This window comes from Amblyomma americanum, chromosome 9, assembly GCF_052857255.1.
Source record: "Amblyomma americanum isolate KBUSLIRL-KWMA chromosome 9, ASM5285725v1, whole genome shotgun sequence".
NCBI classification, from domain to species: Eukaryota; Metazoa; Arthropoda; class Arachnida; order Ixodida; family Ixodidae; genus Amblyomma; species Amblyomma americanum.
The window spans coordinates 107,609,693-107,632,034 of record NC_135505.1 but is presented as its reverse complement, the minus strand read 5'-3'; the positions used below and the strand labels follow the sequence as shown (position 1 = coordinate 107,632,034).

General features: G+C 49.2%; 1 non-coding gene across 1 annotated transcript; it reads left to right on the top strand.

Annotated features, from left to right (window-relative positions):
- The first annotated feature begins 19,897 nt into the window (after nt 1-19,897).
- On the top strand, nt 19,898-20,057 carry LOC144105768 (U1 spliceosomal RNA). The gene has a single exon (XR_013308891.1). It is a non-coding gene; the product is annotated as a U1 spliceosomal RNA (small nuclear RNA).
- Nucleotides 20,058-22,342: the final 2,285 nt, after the last annotated feature.

Sequence of the window (22,342 nt, the reverse complement as noted above, 5' to 3'; positions counted from 1 at the left end):
GCCTATCCAATGTGCGGAACGCACTCAACGTTACAGAGGCCAAGCCGCGTCTACTTCCTGATATACCACAGCTTCCGATCTCTAACGAGGTGGAGCAGTAGCTGAGCCGCAGCTAATTTTCTTATCAATCGGCGCATTTCTAAGCTTGGATATTCAATGTTGTATCTAGGGAGACAGAGAGAAGTAATTTAGTGAAAGGAAAGGCGGAGAGGTCGGAAAGGCGCTTAGGTGATCCTGGCCTGCTACTCCTCAGTGAAGAAGGGGGAAAGGGAAGGTAAATGGAGAGTGTTGGTGCGAATGGAGTGCGATCATGCCAAAATACAATGAATTGCTTAGAGTGGTTTGGGTTGGAGGAGTAGGTACTTGTGATTAGAAAAAGATTATTTCCATATGGACACGTGCCAGGATCATTGACAAGATGCTTAAGACGTAAAGTGAGCCAGATAAAGACGTACTTCTCAGAGTTAATGAATTGCTTCGGTGCAGAAATGACGAGCTACACCACCTCTCAGAACACGAATAAGTGCAGTAAGTTTGGAGTTCAATATTGTGGGAATATTTCATTCTTGGTTGAAAGAGGGCCGGCAGCAGGTAAAGGAAATTTCTCCTGCGCTAGTTGTTCCGGCTTTTAATGAGAAGTAAAAGTTATTTCACCTTTCAGTTTCAGATAACCGATCAATCCAATCATTTGGGATCTCTTTCACACCCCGCTTGATACACTCGAAGTCGGCGAGCGCCTCCTTCTTCTATTCTCGTTATCTCCACTTTCCCCCCTCCGGTTATCTGACGCACGCCCCATCGCGCCCCCTGGGGGATTGGGGATTGTTTTTTTGGGAAAGGAAATGGCCCAGTATCTGTCCACTTATCTCGGCGGACACCCGAACCGCGCAGTAAGAGAAGGGATAAATGAGAGAGTGAAAGAACGCCCTTTCCTTGAATACTTCTGGAGAGCGCGTGCACTTTCGTTCCTTCCCTTTTACTGCTGACAGGGTGTATAATAATAATTGGTTTTAGGGGGAAAGGAAATGGCGCAGTATCTGTCTCATATATCGTTGGACACCTGAACCGCGCCGTAAGGGAAGGGATAAAAGAGGGAGTGAAAGAAGAAAGTGAGAATGAGGTGCCGTAGTGGAGGGCTCCGGAAAAATTTTGACCACCTGGGGATCTTTAACGTGCACTGACCGCACAGCACACGGGCGCCTTAGCGTTTTTCCTCCATAAAAACACAGCCGCCGCGGTCGGGTTCAAACCCGGGAACTCCGGATCTGTAGTCGAGCGCCCTAACCACTGAGCCACCACGGCGGAGTGTAATACAGGGTGTATACACGGGTTGAAAATATAAAATTGGTTTTTGGGGAAAGGAAATCGTGCAGTATATGGAAAGCACAGGCAAAAGCACTCCACAAGAACTATTCTCAGCTCCAGGAGGCAGTCTACGTCGATGTCACGGAGTGCCCTGACCAGGAAGCGGCTTTCGCGATAGAGATAGTCGGCAACTCGTGCAACCCCCTTTGCAGCGGCCACTGTTAAGGTGAAGCACGCGGAGGAGGCGGCTATCGCCCTGCCCACCGCCTCAACGGAAGCTGAATATATTCTCAGCGATTCCAAGACAGCTGTGCGAAATTTTGCGAAAGGCAGAGTGCACGCTGCCACCACGTATTCTTGAGAGATAGTCCAATCTAGCACCTAGCCGCCAGATTCAAATTATGTGGGTGCCTGCGCACTCGTCCCACCCGGGGAACGAAGCAGCCCACGATTTTGCCCGAGGATTTGTCTACCGGGCTGTGGCCTGCCCAAACCTGAGGTCGGCCAGGGAGCGCATGGTCACGTATCACGACATAACTATGCACTATCGTAATAATAGGCCTAAATACTCACCCCCCGATAAGTCTTTGACGAAACCTCAGCAGGTGGCAGGAGACAACTCCAGAAAAACACTTTTCCCAACCCCTATGAAAACTCCATAATGTATGCGAGAATATTCTCGCCCCAGTGTAAGCTATGTGGTCAAGATAGGGCCGACTTAGCTCATATACTGCATGATTGTCCACGGGACACACCTACGATGGACCTGCAGCTCTCGAACCACGACGAGTGGCCGGTTGCGTTGCTCTGCCAGAAGACCCAATTCCGTGCCGTGAGCCGATCTTTGGAAGTCGCCGAGGGACAACTGGTGCTTAACAAATCACACGACCAGCAGTGAAGAAGGGAAACAAAAGTGCAGTGTAGATCCCACTCGATAAACGAAGGAGCACCTATGAATGAATTTTGACGAAAATAAAGTTTTTACCACCACCACCACCTGTCTCGCATTCGGCTGACAACTGAACTAGCCGTGAGAGAAGGAATAAAGAAGGTACTGGAAGAAGGAAGGAAGAAAGAGGTGCCGTAGTGGAGGGCTCCAGAATAATTCCAACCACTTGAGGATCTTTAACGTGCACTGACATCGCACAGCACACAGGCACCCTTGCCTTTCGCATCCATCGAAACGTGACCGCCTCGGTCGGGTTCGAATCCGGCTACTACTGATCAGTAGCCGAGTGCCCTAAAAACTGAGCCACCGCGGCGGGTGGGCTTGGAGTCTGAAAATGTATTCCGCGCAGGTTTGCGTGATGGCAAATGCAATAGCTGCCTCCTCGGCATCTACAGAGGTCGAAGTGTGGACTGAGGCATTAAGAGTGGGTTGGAGAGAGCTGTCAGTGACGGCGAAGGTGTGGGCTGGGTACCGGCGGTATATGGGCGGCATCCACGCAAGCCATGGCAGGTTTCCGTCCGTACTCACGCCAAAGCGCGGAGGCTCGCGTTGCTCTGCTGAAGGTGTGGTGTTCAGGATGGATATTCTTAGGGAGGGGATGAACGGTTGGAAGGGATGAAACGTGCGAAGGAATCGGTAGTGAGGTGGGAAGGGGATAAGAGGGGGGAGCTTAAGGGTGGAGAGAAGTGCACGACACGGGCGAGGGCGGGAGAAACGGAGTAGCTGAGCCGTGCGATGGGCCTCCGTCCGCTCCGTAAGAAAGTTGTGGATGCCCGTGGACAGTAGACGAGCCATCGAGGTAGATGTGGGAAAGGACAACGTCGCCTTGTACGCTTGGCGAATCAGGCTGTTGACTCTGCGCTCATCGGTGCAAGAAAGGAAGACACACGGAAGAGAGCAGACGAAGCGGCTTAGAACAAAGTCCTCGACCAGGCGGCGGAATTCGTGATCGCGCATGCTGTGGTGGCGATTGGCAATGCGGCGTATGAGGCGGATGATCTGGTGTACAGTGTTTGTGAGCCGAGTGATGAGGGTGGTGTGCTTGCTTTGAGCTGAAGAAATAGTCCCAGAATGCGGAGGGTAGAGATGAGAGGAATGGGTGTGCCGTCAAGGTAGACGGTGAGCGGGAGGGCGACAAGGGGGCCGCGCCCCGAGGCAGAAGGAGCAAAAGCTCCAGTTTTGTCGGGGAGGAGCTTAACCCGATAGGCCGGGTGTTAGTCACCACCTCGTCCACACCCGCCTGCAGAGTGGTCTCCATGTCGCCAGGATTGCCGGTGGTCACCCAGAGGGTGATGTCATCGGCGTAGAAAGCATGAGACAGAGAGGGGATAGTGCACAGAGCACGTGCCAGCGGGAAGAGGGCTATGTTGAAAAGAAGAGGGGACTTGACAGAACCTTGGGGGGGGGGGGTACTTTTGTGTTCAAGGGAGAAGGAAGAAGAAAGACAGCCATATGAGATTTCGGCTGTTCGGTGAACGAGGAAAGCGGTGACGTAAGCATGGACACGGGGTCTCACATCAAAGGAGGAGAGCGCGTCCAGAATGGCGGTGTGATGTAAATTGTGGAATGCTTTGTTTACGTCCAGCGTCAGGATAGCTCGAGTGCGTTTGAGGTGTGAGGGGTCTAAGACGTCCTCGGAAAGCTGGAGCATGACGTCCTGAGTGGACAAGTGGGGACGAAAAATAGACTTCACTCCTGTCGTTCTTGCCAGCGGGGTGAAACAATCTCCCAGCGGTCGCAAATTGCAGACTATTGCACCCATCCCTCCTTCAGTTAGGTTCATAGTGTTGGCGGCAAAATAAGGTCGTATTGATCTCTATGACAACGGATGACTGAAACGCGCTTGCGCGGGGGGCGCTCGCATGGCATCTGCTTCACGCGCGAACTGGTCGGAAATTGGGCCCTCTAGGGGAGGAGGGCGGATGTGTCGTACTCCTGAGCTTTACGCTGCCGTACTCCGCACTTCGCTTGGATTTTGAAGCCAACTGTTTCACTACTTTAGGTGAAGTAGTCGTCGCGTAGGCCGGAGAATGACTTTGACTGAGGTTCAGCCGAACCACGTTAGCTGTGCATGACGAGATGTGGTAGTTATGATGTCGAACCCTTGTCCCCTGACCTTGACCGATGACCTTTAGTTGACCATCGACATTTGGTGATCTTTGTGTTGACCTTTAACCTTAAGAGCATTCGATGGGGTGATGTGAAGCCACGTGATGGCATCCGATGTGGGTGTCGTAAGACCATGTGATACCATTTATGTGGTCGTGTAGGTATATTTAGAACGGATTTCGCGAGCGTGTAGCGGAGCTGCCATGAACGAGCCTCAGACACTTAGCAAGCATCCTTGCGTTTCGCTGAATTCGAGTGTTAGCCAAGTTAATCCACTAACAATATTTGCACATCATTTCTTTGCTGTTGTGGCATGTTAAAATTGCCTGCGCTGCTGGTGAAAAGTGATAACCACAGCTCTGAGCCAATATACGGAAAGAGAGAAAGTATTTTCTACTTATTTATTGACGATGTATCCCTCCCGTTACTTTCAGTCTAAGAGAGGTATTTCTCAAGATACAGTGCATGCCTATGTTACAGCATTCCGTACAACACAAATAATGTGTGCCGACGCACCAGAGATAATAGAGAGTTTTCGTTTCACGTACGCAGAGGCTTCACGTACGTAGAGCTCTTACGGGTGACCAGTGCGCATGCGCAGAACGCAAAGGGTATGCGCGAGTCTCACGTACGTACGTGGGATTCGGATTTTTACGTTGCGGTCTTTGGGTCGCTTGCGTACGTAGCGTTGACAAACATGGCGGCGCCCTGCCCGCCGCTTCACAGCGATAACAGCTTCGTCGCAAATCCCTCGACGCGATATCGTGTTCTGAACTGTTGTATTCGCCTTCGATTTGCTCATTCTTACTCTAGCATAAGGTTTCAAGCGACAAATAGCTTTTGTTTTTCAGACAGAAGGACGATTTTTCAGCTGTTAATCCTGACGAAGTAGCGTTGGTCATCATCATAGCAATGGTCTCGCTATGAATGGCTTGGCTTAAAGACTTGTCTTGGATGATTTAGGCTACAACCAGTGTCTGTGTTTCTTAGTAGATGACGCTAGGCGTAACGCGCGGCGTCTGTCGCGTAGTACGTGTAACTATAAGGGTTTCAAACGACCTGCGTGCAGGCTACGTAGACTTCTCACGTTTGCGTGCGTGAACCCTCTACGTACGTGAAACTAAAACTCTCTACTAAGTTTCTCTTAAACGGCGCAGCTGATATTTTCAGCATATTATTCCGTGCAGCATTTAAGCATTATAAGTGCAGTAATTCCGTCCATACAGTTCAAGCAATGCAGAAGGATCATTCTGTTCTCAGTGAGAGTGCACAATTTAATGAATGCACGATGTACCTTACAATGTTCCATAATTGAAAAAATTGATTGTTATTCATCATAACACGTGAAAGCAAACCACTGTCACGCGATGGCCTTCACCGTCTGTGCACACCAATATGCACGCCAATATAAATCAGTTACATATAGTTGCATAATCAGTTCCCACGATGTGCCATTCCACTGCGGCCCATCAGGATGCCTCCTTCGTAAACAGCAGTGACTAAACAATAGTTCATTACCCACGGCATTTGAGGCGCCGCGGTGGCTGAGTGGTTAGGGCCCTCGGCTACTGAGCCGAAGTACCCGGGCTCGTACCCCACCGCGCATGCCGCATTGCAATGAAGGCGACACGCGAAAGGTGCCTGCGCACTGTGCGATGTCAGTGCATCTTAAAGATCCCTAGGTGGTCGAGATTATTACGGAGCCCTCCACTATTTTCCTTCTTTCACTTTCTCTTTTCTCTCACTCAAGAGAAGCAACTTGTAAGAGAACCGCAGGAGGCGATTCTTTCTTGCAGTCCCATAGGATGCAATCACAAATGGCTCGAGTATCACAGTGCTTACACTGGTGGTTGTACTGGCTAGGATGCATATATGTGCGGCAATGTCAATAGGAACCGAAAGAGGGAGAGATTTGTTTGTTTTGAGGAAAGGGAATGACTCAGTAGCTATCTTACATTTCTCGGCGGACACCTGAACTGCATCAAAAGTGAAGGGGTAAAGGACGGAGTGAAAGAAGAAAGGAAGAAAGAGGTGCCGTAGTGGGGGTTTCCGGAATAAGTTCGACCACGGGGAGTTCTTTAACGTGCACTGATATCGCACAGCACACGGGTGCCTTTTGCGGCTCGCCTCCATCGAAATTCGGTCTCCGCGATATGGTTCGAGTCCGGGTACTCCGGTTCAGAAAACGAGTGACTATTGCGAGAGAGAGAGATATCTTTTCTGCTTTCGTACACATTTTGCAGTTAGATCTTGCTCTTTATAACGGACGCTAGCGCCAATTTCAGCTGAGCTCAGAGCTTGTGTGTGTACTCGCAGACGGTAGAGGAAATCCCAGCCATGACAAGAAAATAGAGTGACGCAATAAAGTGGCCGTAGGACCCCCACTTCAAAGAACAGTACACATGCCATTCGTCTATATGTATGCCCAACTGGCCGACCTCAATGTGGTGTCAGTTCTCTCAACAACATTAGTATAAAAATTATGACGCAGCTGTTTGATGTAAAGTTCCGGGTGGCGTTCTCAATTTATCGTTGCACATATTTTACTTGTGCTAGTTAATTTGGAGGCTAGCTTGCGACAGGGATTCTAACCGACGACATATACACCTTCAACTGTATGCCTTCCGAGATTCTTTGCCTCTTTGCTTATAGCGCGGTTTAGTTGCCCACCGCGATGCGAGGCGGATACCTTGCCATTTTCTTTCCTCAGAAACCAATATTAACATCAAAATTATGACGCAACCGTTCGTTGTACTCCTTCGCGGGTGGTGTCATACAACTTCTTGTTGCATGTAGCATAAGTCTCTTAGTCAGTTTAGAGGCTAGCTCACGACAGGGACTCGAACCGCCGACATATGCACCTCCAATTGTATGGCTTTTTTCGACTTTCAAAACTGTGCCGCAGCCGTGCCTCCTGCAGGGTTCCGGTTGGTGTCATACGTGTTCTCGTTGCACATAGCATACATCTGCCATTCAAGTTCAAGGCTCGCTCGCGACAGGTACTCGAACCGAGTGTTTCACTCGGTTTCACGGCCCCACTGCACTGAGGCGTTTATGTTCCTGCGGTCCATAACGCCGGCAGCCCGGTCGGTAGCGAGGTCCTCGGCACGACCACGTCCTCGGAGCGCAGCAGCGTCGCCCAGTCCTCAAAGGTCTTGAGGTTCTCTAGGCCCCGCGAGGTGGTGGTGATAATAATAATAATTGGCTTTTGGTGGAAAGGAAATGGCGCAGTATCTGTCTCATATATCGTTGGACACCTGAACCGCGCCGTAAGGGAAGGGATAAAGGAGGGAGTGAAAGAAGAGAGGAACAAATAGGTCCGTAGTGGAGGGCTCCGGAATAATTTCGACCACCTGGGGATCTTTAACGTGCACTGACATCGCACAGCACACGGGCGCCTTAGAGGTGGTGGTGGTGAAAAACTTGTATTGTTCGAAAAGACACCCGCCGCGGTGGCTCAGTGGTTAGGGCGCTCGACTACTGAGCCGGAGTTCCCGGGTTCGAACCCGACCGCGGCGGCTGCGTTTTTATGGAGGAAAAACGCTGTGGCGCCTGTGTGCTGTGCGATGTCAGTGCACGTTAAAGATCCCCAGGTGGTCGAAATTAATCCGGAGCCCTGCATTACGGCACCTATTTCTTCCTTTCTTCTTTCACTCCCTCTCTTATCCCTTCCCATACGGCGCGGTTCAGGTGTCCAACGATATTTGAGACAGATACTGCGCCATTTCCTTTCCCCCAAGAAACCAATTATTATTATTAGTCAGAAGACTCCCCGCCGCGGTGGCTCAGTGGTTAGAGCGCTCGGCTACTGATGTGGAGTTCCCGGGTTCGAAACCGACCGCGGCGGCTGCGTTTTTATGGAGGCAAAACGCGAAGGCGCCCATTGTGCTGTGCGATATCAGTGCACGTTTAAGATCCCCAGGTGGTCGAAATTATTCCGGAGCCCTCCACTACGGCATCTCTTTCTTCCTTTCTTCTTTCCCTCCCTCCTTTATCCCTTCTCTTACGACGCAGTTTAGGTGTCCAAAGATATATGAGACAGATATTGCGCCATTTCCTTTCCACAAAAACCAATTAATATTATATCATAAACATGCACTGACATCTCGCAGAACACGGGCGCCTTTGCGTTTCTTCTCCATAGAAACGCGGCCGCCGTGGTTGGGTTCGAACCCATGTACTCCAGATCTGTAGCCGAGCTCTTTAACCACTGAGCCAGCTGGGCGGGCGCTGCATGCTTGTTGTCGTCAAGCTGATAATGGCGCGTACCCACTGCGGCGCGTGTCTTTGAGGGAAAGGGAACTAAAGAAATTGACAGAGGTGCGCGTGCCAGTCTTCGTCGACACAATGCACGAGGGGACGTACTGCGCATGCCGGTCAGTCTCTCGTAGCAATTCTGTTCGTGCTGTTCTGTTTTCGGCTTTGTGCGCTCACGTCACCGGTGCTTTCTTAAAAAGAAAAATAAGCGGTCTCCCTCGATGACTAGGAGCCACTTCAGACCCGGCTTCTCGTGTCGCATGTCTCGTCAGAGCACCGGCAAGTTACCGAGCACGACTGCAGGCGCTGCTATGGTGAGAGCAAGTGGTGTAGTGCATTCGGCGTGCTGCGACTTCTGACTGCTTCGTGCGTGCCTTTCGGCGTTTGAGTGCGGCGTTCACAGCGGGTGTCCCTGATCTTGGCCAAGCCTAACGGCGTTTGTGCGCCGGCCAAGGTGCCTGGAATCGGCGGCAACTTCGTAAACACTGTATTCAACCGCTACGCCTAGGTCCAGCCACTCATTACAGCCGGTAAGACGCTGTCGTCTAGGTGAGCGTTTTTCCTTTTGAACGCAAATGCAGACGCGTCGTGAGGTGCCTAGTCCAGCTTTCTTGGACGGCACTTATAATTATGAGGCAACTGTAGAATAGTGTAAGATAACGTTATGAAAATATTGACGGATATGGTCTGCACTCAAGGTCAAGGTATTTTATTCAGGAATGTACAGACAAGTAGGAGGCAGACATGAATGCAAGTTTACATCTCACATGGTGTCGGCCCCCTTTCCCCCTCCCCCTCCCGACACACCTCATTGGACATAATTGGTTGTTTGGTTTTTGGGAGGATATGACGAAGTATCTGTGTCATATATCCTTGGACACCTGGACCGCGCCGTAAGGGAAGGAATAAAGGAGGGAGTGAAAGAAGAAGAAATAAAGAGGTGCAGTAGCGGAGGGCTCCGGAATAATTGCAACAACCTGCAGATCTTTAACGTGCACTGACATCGCACAGTACACGGGCGCCTTAGCGTTTTGACTTCATTAAGACGCAACCGCCGCGGTTGGGTTTGAATCCGGGAATTCCGGATCAGTAGCCAAGCGCCTTAACCACTGAGCCACCAGTTAACGTTTTTAGGCAATTTTTGTAGCAGTAATCATCGCCATGATGGCAAGGCATCAAGGCAAAATAGATTAACATCATGCATGGGCAAGCTTTTGGGGCATGTCACACTCGCCCGACTCACCCAACACATGACGGAGCAATACCTATACCCGCGCAGCATGGTTGGTTTCCGTCCCCAGCTGTCGGCACAGGACGCCATGCTCCAGCTCACACAGGATATTTTGACCCCTCATACCAGGCCACACAAAAGCTGTCCTCGCCTTGGATCTCTCCAAGGCCTTTGATCGCTTAGACCATCAAGCGATCGTGGCGGCGCTCTCCCCCTTGAACATAGGTGAACGTTTGTACACCTATACTCAAGCATTCCTTACTAACTTCACGGCCGAAATTCACTTCGGTCCCCACACATCCCGCCCATACACCCTTAGTGTGGTTAATTGGCACCCCCCAGGGATGTCCTCTCCCCTTTTCTCTTCAATGTCGCACTCATCCCCCTTGCCCGCAAACTACAAACTATCCCCCACTTTCGACATACATTCTATGCTGATGATAGCACTCTATGGACCACCCATGGCAGTGATGGAGGTATAGAGAATACTCTGCAGTCGGCAGCTACCCTCACCCAAACACATGCGCGGAGTATCGGACTCTCATGCCATCCGGAGAAGTCGGAGCTCTTCATACTGCACCGCACAACCCGAAACTGCCCCACGGCCCCCATAACCGTGACACTGCAAAATCGGTACATCCCTGAGGTGCACACTCTCCGGGTGCTGGGCCTCCACATCCAGAACAAAGGGAAAAACTCACTATCCAGAAACCCAAGCAGACGGCGGTGTCGACATCCCACCTAACCCGCCGAGTTCCTGGACACAACCGGGGCATGAAGGAGCCCGACCTATGTCGTCTCATTCATGCCTTCGTCCTCAACCGCTTTCTCTTCACGCTCCCCTACCTGAACCCCCAGGGCACAGAAATATAAACCCTGCATGCCATGATCCGAACAGGATTTATGACGGCACTACACCTACCCGTAGATACCTCAACCGAAACACTCTTCCATCTAGGCCTACACAACACGATAGGTGAGCTTATCTAGGCCCACCGACAGACACAATACATACGTCTCGCGAGAACCACCACCGGAAGACACATTCTGCACACCCTCTGTATCCGGGTACCAGCCACGGATCCCACACAGCTCCAGGTCCCCCACCTCATTCACCGTGAACTACTTATTAAACCTCTCCCGAAAAACATGCAACCCACCAACCAAGAACCCCGCCGCAGAGCTCGCGTACGGGCGCTCTACAAACACTTTGGCATGGAACCGAATGCCGCGTGGGTGGATGCCGCATGCACAGGCGAGGACGCGGTTGTAGCCATCACGGACCCCTCCCTATAACTGATTGCCACCCTTTACATATCCCCGACTGCCCCCTCGGAGAAGGCTGAAGAGGCCGCTATTGCCCTAGCCATCACGCGCACGGAGGCCCGGTATATGCTATCGGAGTTTAAAACTGCTTACTAAATTTCACCCGTGGGAGAGTTCACGTCCCTGCATTTCGCTTACTGAATTCCCTCGTCACACACCCGCTCCGCCATAGGGGCTCATATGGGTGCCTGCCCACTCCGGGAATCCCGGAAACGAGGCTGCCAACGCTTTTTAGCCCGAGGTTCTCTCAACCGGGCACCGGCGGCCTCCGATCTGGAGTTCTCACGGGAGCGCATGCAGTCATTCAGGGAACTGACGCAGGTCTGCAAAGCCGAGCGTCGGCTGCACCTCTCACCCCATCCCTCCTCAACAATTATCACCAGACTCCTTGGAGGCGGCTTGAAACACGCGCCTTACCCTTCCCTTATATACGTTCGCGCTATCACCAAGTCCCCACAAACCCCTCCTTTACCCTCTGCCACCCTTCACAGCCACTCTCGTCCTATCCTTAACATCTGCCCGGCGGATCTTCCCCCGCGGGAACTGGAGCACCTTACCACTTGGAAGGCATGGGAGACCCTACTGCGGTCCGAGGCCCCGGCCAAGCAAGCCATCGCCACAGGCCGGGCTACCAGCGTCATGAGCCTCCGGGACATGAACGTTTGAGTGCAGTGGGGCCGTGCGAGGGCCCAAGGACCTGCACGTCATAAACTTCCTTGTGTTTAGTAAAGTTTCCACCACCACCACCATCACCGATAGATATCCTGCATAAACACTATCGTTGGCCCCGCATAAGCAAAGGATGGCTGGCAACTGTGTCCTGCTTGCTCTTTCAAAATCTCCAGAGCAGATGTCACATTTGGAGCAAGCACTTCGACAGTTTTTTCTCAAGCAATTTTTCAAAATCGTTTGGAAAAACATGTTTTCTGGTTAGGTTCCTCACAGGTTTAAAAATGCACTGTTTCTGTATGTCATAGTTTCCTAAATTGAGATGATGATATTTCTCCCTGCTTTGGTCATGTGCAAGGAACTGCCAGGAGATATTTTCAAAACGTGGCAATATTCAAAGCTTAAAAACAGTAGCCGATCAGGATTAAATGGATGCTGTATCCTCTGCGTGAGGAATCCACCGCAGAGGTCCTTCATGGCACTCATGTTAGCTTTGTGGTTGTCGTTTACAAGGCGCACCACCCAGAAGCCTACCTCTTCGATTTTGTGAGAACATATTGCATCAGTTTAGAGAGATACTCACCATTTCAGCCCTTTAGTGAAAACAGTGTAATGCTGGAATTCTGTATGAAGTAGACAGACCGTTAATTATAAAACAAAGCAAGAAATTTTCCAGTACAATGTTGCCGTCAAGATCGGTGGCCACACCGATGTCCACATGGCCAGTTATCTGTAGCTATGGTTTGATTCGCCTCTCATCGACGATGGGAGAACACACTCTTGACTGCTGTGATTCAAGTTTGTCAAGCTCAGGTCTTAGCCAGGCTTGCACCAAGGCACTAGATCCCTGCTCTCCGGAAGTAATTCCAATGAAGTTTTGTAGCGTGTTCCTGCTTGGAAGCTTGAACAATCTTTCCTTTCATATATGCTCATAGGCCTTTCTGGAAAGGTACCTATAGGTACAATGCAGTGTCGCACTTTGTCTTCCTTCCATCTCGGCATTTCCTCCTTGAAATTGACAACTTGGTTTAGCAGGAATACTGCAGCAATGTTTTTCTTCAGCTTGTTCCCGGACCCGCCGCGGTGGATCAGTTGTTAGGCCGCTCAACTACTGATCCGGAGTTCCCGGGTTCGAACCCGACCGCGGCGGCTGCGTTTTTATGGAGGAAAAACGCTAAGGCGCCCGTGTGCTGTGCGATGTCAGCGCAAGTTAATGATCCCCAAGTGGTCGAAATTATTCCAGAGCCCTCCACTACGGCACCTCTTTCTTCCTTTCTTCTTTCACTTCCTCCTTTATCCCTTCAGTTACGGCGCGGTTCAGGTGTCGAACGATATTTGAGACAAATACTGCGCCATTTCCTTTCCCCAAAAACCAATTATTATTATTACTTGTTCCAGGATATATATAATATCACCAAAATTGCACTCTTTTTAAAAACTTTCCAGCTCCATTTTATATTGATCTACTGCGGTACGAAGCCATATTATTTTCTTCAGGTGTCTCTCCTTCCTCTTCCACTTCATTCTCTCCACTGTCAGAAGGCTGCAAGATCTAATGTCAACTTGCGTTGTTCTGTCGGCGCGAACAAGAAATACTTTATCTTGGTTTGTAAAAATGCCTCTTGAATGCTGTTGTGTCATTTCAAAATAGCTGCCACTTGCAGTAGGAGAGAGTTCAGCGACCTTACTCTCAACGTCAAGCACTGGCACTTCAACGCTCGTGGTTTCGTCGTGCTTCTTACGTTTTTCGGGGACTCATCTTGGCCGTGGTGGGTTTCCAAACCTGATGGTTTTCTTATGCTTACACTGTTCCCTTCCAATAAAGTTCGGGGTTGCAAGTATTACAAGTAGTCTGTGAACACTGATGGCACAACTCCCTTCTTCAGACAGCGCCTTTTACCTTCTGCGAAGCCTGATTGTTTGAAATGTTTGCCGCATTCCCTTGAATAGTCTTAGGTGCAGTTCGGGACCCAGTCGTCTCTTCGTATTGCTGTCAGCCACTGGCCACGCAGAGCAGCTTGGGCGGGGATCTCATGGAAGGAAATGTCTGGCTCCTTCCTTTTGCTGTCTGACCGGCACAGTGGTGCACAGCAGTATGCCATTGGGATCTGTAAAGAGAGCAGTATTTGACTCAATCTATTCCTTTCAATAATTCAGCGTTTTGTTTAAAAAAATAACTTCATTTCATTTCATTTATTTGTCCCTTAAAGGCCCGAAGGCATTACATAAGGGGGGGCGTACATACAGGTTGGAGGGTAGTAGCAGAGAACACAAAAGAAAGAAAGGGGGAAACATACACGGGGTACCAAAAAAAGTGTACAATAATATACAAACTAAAAGCAAGAAATAAACATACAAAAAGAAAACAAGGAACAGTTGGCACTTCGGTGTCGCAGTATGAATATGTTTATGAGAAGTGATTAGCCAGTTTCTCGCGGAAAAGGCGGCGATCGGAGCATGTTATTACGTTGTCGGGAAGGCCATTCCAGAGCACTATGGCGTCGGGAAAAAATGAACTGCTCATTGCGGAGGTGCGGGTTTTAATGCGTGCGATTGGGTTACTGTGGTTTAGGCGGGATGACGTACGTGGGGGTGGCTGCAGCAACAAATGTCTTGGTGAGCGATAAAAGAAAGAGTGAAAGAGGCATAGACGGGAAATAACACGGCGAGTTGCTAGTGTTTGAAGGCCGAGGGATCGTTTTAGTAATGTTACGCTGGTATTTCTTGAGTACTGCGATGTAATAAAACGGCCGGCGCGATTTTGAATGGCTTCAATATCTGAGATGAGATACGATTGTGATGGATGCCAGACAGATGACGCGTACTCCAATTTAGGACGTACGAATGTTATGTATGCCAACTTTTTTACTTCAGGTGATGCAGATTTTAGATTGCGCCGGAGAAAACCAAGTGTGCGGGATGCTTTGGAACAGATGGTCTGAATGTGTGTTGTCCATGACAGCGATGATGTGATGTGTACTCCTAGGTATTTATATGATGTTCTCGTGACGGCGACCGATTTTATGTTGTAAGTGCTATCAATAACTGTGTTTTTGCGAGAGAATGATATGGATTGGCATTTATTTAGATTAAGAGGCATGTGCCATTTGTCACACCACGCTGAGATAGTGGTTAGATCCTGTAGAAGCGGCAATGGCGCTAGCGCCGTGGATGGGGCTGTAAATTACGCAGTCATCTGCGAATAAACGTAGCGTTGATTTTATGTTGATCGGTAGGTCATTGATGTAGATGAGGAATAAAAGAGGTGATAAGCCTGCACCTTGAGGTACGCCGGATGTTACGTCGGAAAAACCTGAGCGACAGTTATTAACACAGGTGAACTGCTTACGTCCTTTAAGGAACTGTTCTAGCCAGGAGAGCAAAGTTTGTGGAATGCCGAGCGATGACAACTTAAAAAGAAGAAGATTATGGGAAACACGATCAAATGCTTTTGAAAAGTCGAGAAAGATAGCGTCGATCTGGACAAAGTTATCTAAGTATTGTAGAATGTCGTGGGTGAATTCGGCGAGCTGGGTCTCACATGACAGCTGCTTCCGGAAGCCGTGTTGATTCGGATAGAAAAAGTTCATTGATTCTAGGTGGGTCATAAGATTGGAAAAAATAATGTGCTCAAGTAGTTTAGACGGTATACTAGTGAGGGAAATGGGACGATAGTTGTTAGGGCACGTGCGGTCATCCGCTTTAAATATGGATGTAATTTGAGCTTTTTTCCAATCGTCAGGGACAACCCCGGTATCTAAGGATTGCGTAAAAATTAGATGCAGTACCTGGCTAGACAATGAAATGGTATTTTTTAGTAGCTTACTGTTAATTTGATCGCAGCCGGCAGATGCAGATATTTTCAGTGAGGCAATAAGCTCTGATACACCATCAGGGTTAATTTCGATTTTAGGCATTTCTGAGAGTGAGATTTTGAAACATGACAAACAAGAGAAACTAAATACGTGTTGCATCGTTCGGTTCCACTCACTTGAAAGTAGCCATCGTGACATTAGGTAAAGCTTGTGTTTTCATTTTATCCCCGAATTATACAATTAGGCCGTACACTGCAAACAAACAAACCGTGCTCCGAAGCCAATGCACGGTAGCTGGGCAGGAAAGAAGTGTAGTACCACAGTCCAGGAAATGGACGTGCACATCTATTGTTAAGGCAGTACTGACGCGTAGTAAAGTTTCTGATGCATGCACAGGCCTCAATGCGACTCAGCACGAGTTTAACGTTCTGCGATGTGAGGCCCAGTTCACATGCTGCGACAAGAGCGAAAATAGTCGGTCTAGTCCGCCTGCGGCTGGACCGACGGCCCTCCCCAGTCGCAGACGGGCAGAATTTGCAGCGTCGCAGTCGAAAATCGCGCATGCATGTGCAACGGGCCCAAGAGAAAGAAGCACATAACGATCGCTGGAAGGATAAAACAAAGCTGGCACTTACAACTTGACTCAATGCTGGAATGCTGCAGCACCCGTAGGCATAAAAAAAAGTAGAAGCAAGACCTTGGAAGCTGCGAAACGTTACACGGTACGAAAGCACGACAGCACAACGCGGTTGGACGCACTGGCTTGCTAGTTATGCCGACTCAGATCAACGTTTTATCTCTGAAATAAACTTCTAAAAATCTCTAGATTGACGAAAAACCTAGCGTATAGTTTTTTACTCCTGAATGGGGCGATTCCTGATTGGACAAAGTATCAGCGCAGTTCACTCTTTCATCCATTTGTTATACATTTTATGAGAGATAAATGTGTATTAGCCGCAACTGTACCTTTTCTCCTTAATTTTTTGCAGAGTTGCCATACATAGCCCAGAGATGACACTACTAGATAGAGGGGGAGTCACTCGCCCTCTATCTGAAGTGAACTTCGAGCAGACGACTCCGTTTCACCGCACCGCCTTTTGAGCTGCTCCTTCAGTAGGCAGATCTTTACGCTCAAATAACCGTGCAGCCCTTTGAAAAAACATAGGAGCTGGTCCCAAGTTGAAAGAGCCGGCATTGTCTGCTAAGCCCCGTCTACACATCAAAGTATTTTATTCAGACAACATTAATTTGTCTACTTCAATTTGCCCATTTATTAAAGGCATGTATATTAGCAGGCGGGTCGATTGCAAGCTTGCAGCGCTTTTCTTGTGTTTGCAGCTTGCAATGTGGCGGTTGATTTCTGATTTTCAACCCTTACAATCAAATCTGCATGCTTTGCAGGAAAAGTACAAGGGCCCTTTTTTACTCGCCTACAACCACCCTCTGTACTTCGCACCCGCTTACCACTCGGTCAGATATATTGGTCATACGCTTTCGCCTTCTTTCTGCGTGGCTCATTTTTCCTCAGTCTCCTGGTCCAGAAGTCGCCACCTGACATGCAGCACGTTTGAACGGTTAAGGTACGCGGTGTAAAAATTAAACATTTCTTTCGTAGCGCCGCAGTCACTCGTAGTTCCGGAGATCACACGCCCCATTAAACAGGTTGAAAGTCCTAATGGTTTCGTGTTTCCTCACTGTGCAGCAGCCGATAATTTACCGTTGCAGAACTGCTTTAGCCATCTATCGGCTTGGCAGAACACCAAACATAGACGAGCAGCAACTAGCATTTTTGAGTTTTTTTTTTTTCGTTCGAAAAGCAATATAATCAGATACACCTGCCTTTAGGCCGCTTAAAATAACGATTATATGGCCTTTCAAATTCCTGGATTTCAAAAAAGGACGCTAGATAACTAAAGCAAAGAAAAAAATATCTAGATGTAGGGATAAATTCATGGAGGAGGAATTTTACTTCCTCCATGGATAAATTCCCATTGTTGGCATGACTGCTTTCGAACCGGCTCTCGGCAAAGTGTACTAGAAGGGGCCGTGGGCTCACTGGCCCTGGTCCTCTGAAGCCGTTCATATCAAGTACGAGAGATGGCGCCACCACTCTAACTTCATGCTGGTCCAGCCTACGGTGCTGCTCGGTCGCGCACACTTGTGTACGCGCTGCTTTAATTCCTGCGCCTACTTTTATGAGGGGAAACGGCTTACGGACGGTCCGCACTTGGTCTGCAAAGGAATTCATTATTTAGCGTTTTTATGCTCCAGGAAGGGCGAGATGTAGCGCGGTACCCAATCAGCGATACGTCATCATCAGCGATCTGACAGAGACGGATGGTATCAAAGGAAATGCTAATTTTGTCAGGTTTTTTCCGCCGATGCTTCCATGCTGCTGAAGGTAGTGATTTTAAATCTGGCGAAACCGATTAAGAAGTTAGCCAGAGCGCATCTAACCTTTTCTTTTTAGCCTCACGCAGGCCAACTAAATACAGATTGTAGCTCTAACTGTAGTACAAAATGTGTGGTAGTCTTTGATGTGAACGGAAATTCTGAGAGCATGCAGTATTCCTTGAAGCTTATCTTGTGCATTAAGATAGTCAATAAGGGTCGGCGAATGCTGTGCAGTGAAACCTGAATGCGCATGCTTCTCTTATACCGTGGTTCACGGCCTCTTAACATTCTTTTACGTGATTAATGTCTGCAATGTGAAGAAGGGCCTGTCAAACGTTATTCGCTATCAGGCCTCGAACAAAATTTGTCACTTAATTGAACAATACAGTTACAAGCACTTCCACATTTACATCATGAGCAACGGCTCAGCTTAAGATGCCTTGCTTTTTCTCGCTTGCCCGTATTTCTTGGATTGTATCCCTTTCACATAAAAGTGCAGCCGAGAGATTATGTAAAAGCTGATGATCTTGGCAGAAAGAATAGGTGCGTGAGCTGATCAGCCAACCTCTTGTCCAAATCTTTATTTCACAACTGCCAGCATGTCCTGGATGATGTCAGTCTGCAGTTGATGACAAGTGAAGCATTCAGTGAAAATGTTTTCAAGCTTGCTGACAAAGTCGAAGAGCACACTCGACGGGTACAACAGTCCCCCTTTATCGAGAAAATGTGTTAACCGAGCGAGTTGGAAGTCCTCACGAAGAAGTGGATTCCCACGTGGAATTCATAATTTTTTTTTTCGATCGTGCGCACATAGTCCCGAAGCACATATTGTGGCCCGAAATGCAATTCACAAACCGCGCTCTTGTATTCCAGGGTTCTGTCCGCGCAGTGCAGATTCTTCTCCCATTTTTTTTCGCAACTCTTCGTTCTTCGGGACTCCAAATAATGCTATCTTTGGAGCACCCTTCACGTGAACGCCACCCGTTCTACACTCAGGTGCGTAGCAGTGGTTTTGTCGGCGTTGAGACATGCTACAAAAATTTTACGCGAAGACTTGGTCACATTCGCTGCGCACAGCTTTTCCTCATGTTACTGGAGAGCAAACGTTCATAGACAAAACGCGAGCAGCAAAACGTTTCAAGAAAACGCTATAATAAACACAAGCACGCACGCCCAGTCCAACACGGTCGACACGGCCCGCTACAGTGAGGTTGACATCAGCGCCGCGCCGCAGCCTTTCGGCGAATCAAAAATCGTTTATATTTCCGGCGCGCCCGCCAGTGGGGGCTTGGGTGGAGAGTAAGCCCACTGCCCTCTTCTCGTACTACACTTTAGCTCGGCCTGCGGCGAAGTCACCCCAACGTCGCGTTCTCTCGGCAGCCAGCAGCTTAACGGCCGCGGAGCGCAGAGTTGCCAGGCGCAGAAGCTACGGAACACGTGACTTGCATATATATATATATATATATATATATATATATATATATATATATATATATATATATATATATATATATATATATATATATATATATATATATATATATTGTAATGGAGCTTGGAGAGGGAGGGCGGCTCCTGTCAGAAGAAAATGTTAGAGCGACTTGAACGCTCGGTCAAAAGGCATTTGAATCGCATGTAAGTCAATCCTTGCATTAAGAAAGTATTTCAAATAAAAGCCGGAAGGAATTTCATACGGGCTTTGTTATCAAGCGAAGCATATTCGGTACACGCGTCCGTGACTCGCAGATTTCTGTGCCCCAGCAATGTCGTCCCCGAAACAGGACGTAGCGTTGCTGTGAATAGCCAGGCTGCACGTCCGTCTTGTTTCTGTTCGCTTAGGTGTTCCCTGTTGTGTGGGGTGTTCCGCGATCATTAAGGCGGCACCTCCGGAGTGAGGCGCGGGCATTTTTTGCGACGTCCGTGCTGACCTCCGCCATTACTCCATATGGGTAAATGGGCACATAATTTTTGGTAGTGGGGGACGGTCTCGTGCTGTCCCCCTTGTTGACAAATCAAAAGACAGTTGCGCTTTTATTACGGTTCAGCCTCGTTAAGGAGCGAAAGCTGTGGTGTTCGGGCACGGTTTAAGAGCATCTTAGGTGTTGAAACTGTACGCCGTACAGCGTGTAAACAATATGTTCGCCTTCTTTGACATGCGGGAGGCGCCGCGGAGAAGGGGCCATTCGCTTGCGGAGCGGCGGACTCGCGTAAGCGGTTTTCGGCGCCGTTTTTGGCTGTGTTTCTCGGTGTCTTGCGCTGCCACAGTGCGTCACAAGGTGTGGGCGTGAGGTTCTCCGATTCGACGTTGTGTTAGGCACCGTGCATAAACAAAGTTGGCCAGAACCGGCTTTCTGTGCTGCGGTTTGTAACCAGCCGCAGTGATCGTTGTGAAAACGCACATGGTGGCGCGAACCGACGCCAATGCATGGTAATCGCGGCCTTCTGTATGTACAGGTGCCCCAACAGTAATACGGAGCACGCGAGCTGTGGCCGAACTGGGAAAAACTAGTGTTCCTGTATATGAGTGGCCCGAAGGTCCACCAACACGTTCGAAGCTGTGCGGGAAAGCCGCCGCTCGTGCGTACAGGGGCTGCATTCATGGGCTCGCTTTGCAGAGCGTTTGGGCTTGTATTTTTGTTTGCGTGCGATTTGCACTCGGTCGCAAGTTTTTAAACATAACGTCAAAAATTAATCTGTGTTTTCACAAGTGTGTGCATGCCGCATGAAGAAAAAACCGCTGCAGGTTAACAGCAAATTGAAGTCATGGGAAATTGACAAGTACTAGAAACAGGCTGCAAGATTCTTTTTCTGGAACAAGTTAGTTCAGATGAACAAGCAGTCCCGTTCCGGATGGGACAGCATCTGGCACGTCCTGTCTTCCTGCGTGCTCGTCCTAAGAAAAAAAGAGCATTGCGATGAATTACTTTTTTCACAACTGGCGCCGCTGCGTGTTCTGTGCGAGTTCTGTACAGAAAATATGAAAACCCATCTCCCTAGACCCACAGTTAAATGATTATGCAACTTGACTCAGGCAAGCAGACAAATGCAACCCCAATGCATTCAACCAGCGAGTCTGACCTAACGAAAAAAAATTTCAAACTAAATACCTTGCCTAAAACATTTTACAGAATACCCTGTTGCTAAATGCAGTGAAATGACGAATGTCTAAAGGGCCGTGTAAATAGTCTTTCTCGTTGATATTATTACCTTACCCAATTTTTATTAAAAAGCACCATCTTTTCATATGAGTTATTAAATTATGATATTTGGTCGCACTTAACGCGGCCCATTCTCAAAAGCCGCTTCAATCGTCGACGCACTTCAGCCGCTGACCTTCCAAATGGCAGTTCGTAAAACGCTTTGCCGTTTCCAGTGCGGTTGCTGCAGTTTGGCGCACTGCACGCAGTCATAGCTGACGACTGCATCGCTCACTGCCACAGCAGAACCCCAGTCCTGACGCCACAGGTCTGCACGGAAAATGTGTGAAATGTAGCCGACAGCGTGGGCTCACATGAGGAGTCGAGCTGACGAGGGGTCGCTCTGAACTGCGCCTGTGAAGTGAACTTCTTCGTGGAAAGTTGAGCACTTGATGTCAAGAAAATTATGTGACCGCCTCTCGGCGAATGGCGTTCGGAGCAGCAAGGGAAAACAGACGCGCAACTCTGTTCCGAGCGGGAGCGTATACAGGAACACTAGGAAAAACTGCATGCCATCGCGCTCTATCAGCAGATGCGCGGCAAAGGGCGAGGGTACGTCGGCACATCCGGCTGACCCATCTCGATAACTTGATGCTCGCGTAATCGCCGCCACGAGCGAAGCTGCACCATTACGATCAGTGCTCGCCAGCGACGCTTTCGATACCTCAGGCAAGGGTTTGTTGTTCGTCCGGGCCGTGCAGGAAGTTTGCGTTCGGCTGCGTGCAGTTTTTGCTTTTCCCGTCCCCTGGCGGACGGGGGTGATTGCAGCGCAGCTTCGCTCGTTGAGGCGATTACGCGAGCATCAAGTTATCGAGATGGCTCAGCCGGATGTGCCGACGCCCCCTTGCTCTTTGCTGCGCATCTGCTGATAGAGGGCGCTGGTATGCAGTTTTTTCCATTTCGGCCACCGCTCGCCCGCTCCGTATTACTTTAGGGGCACCCGTACGTATGTAGTACATAGTGGCTGTAACGTGTTGGTTGTTGCGGTGGCACACTTGAGGGTTCCAGCCGGTTGCAGAAGCCGATTAGACGCCATTGCTTCGTAACCAACCGCAGATCGACCTACCAGAGTTGTCCGCACCCGGCGACA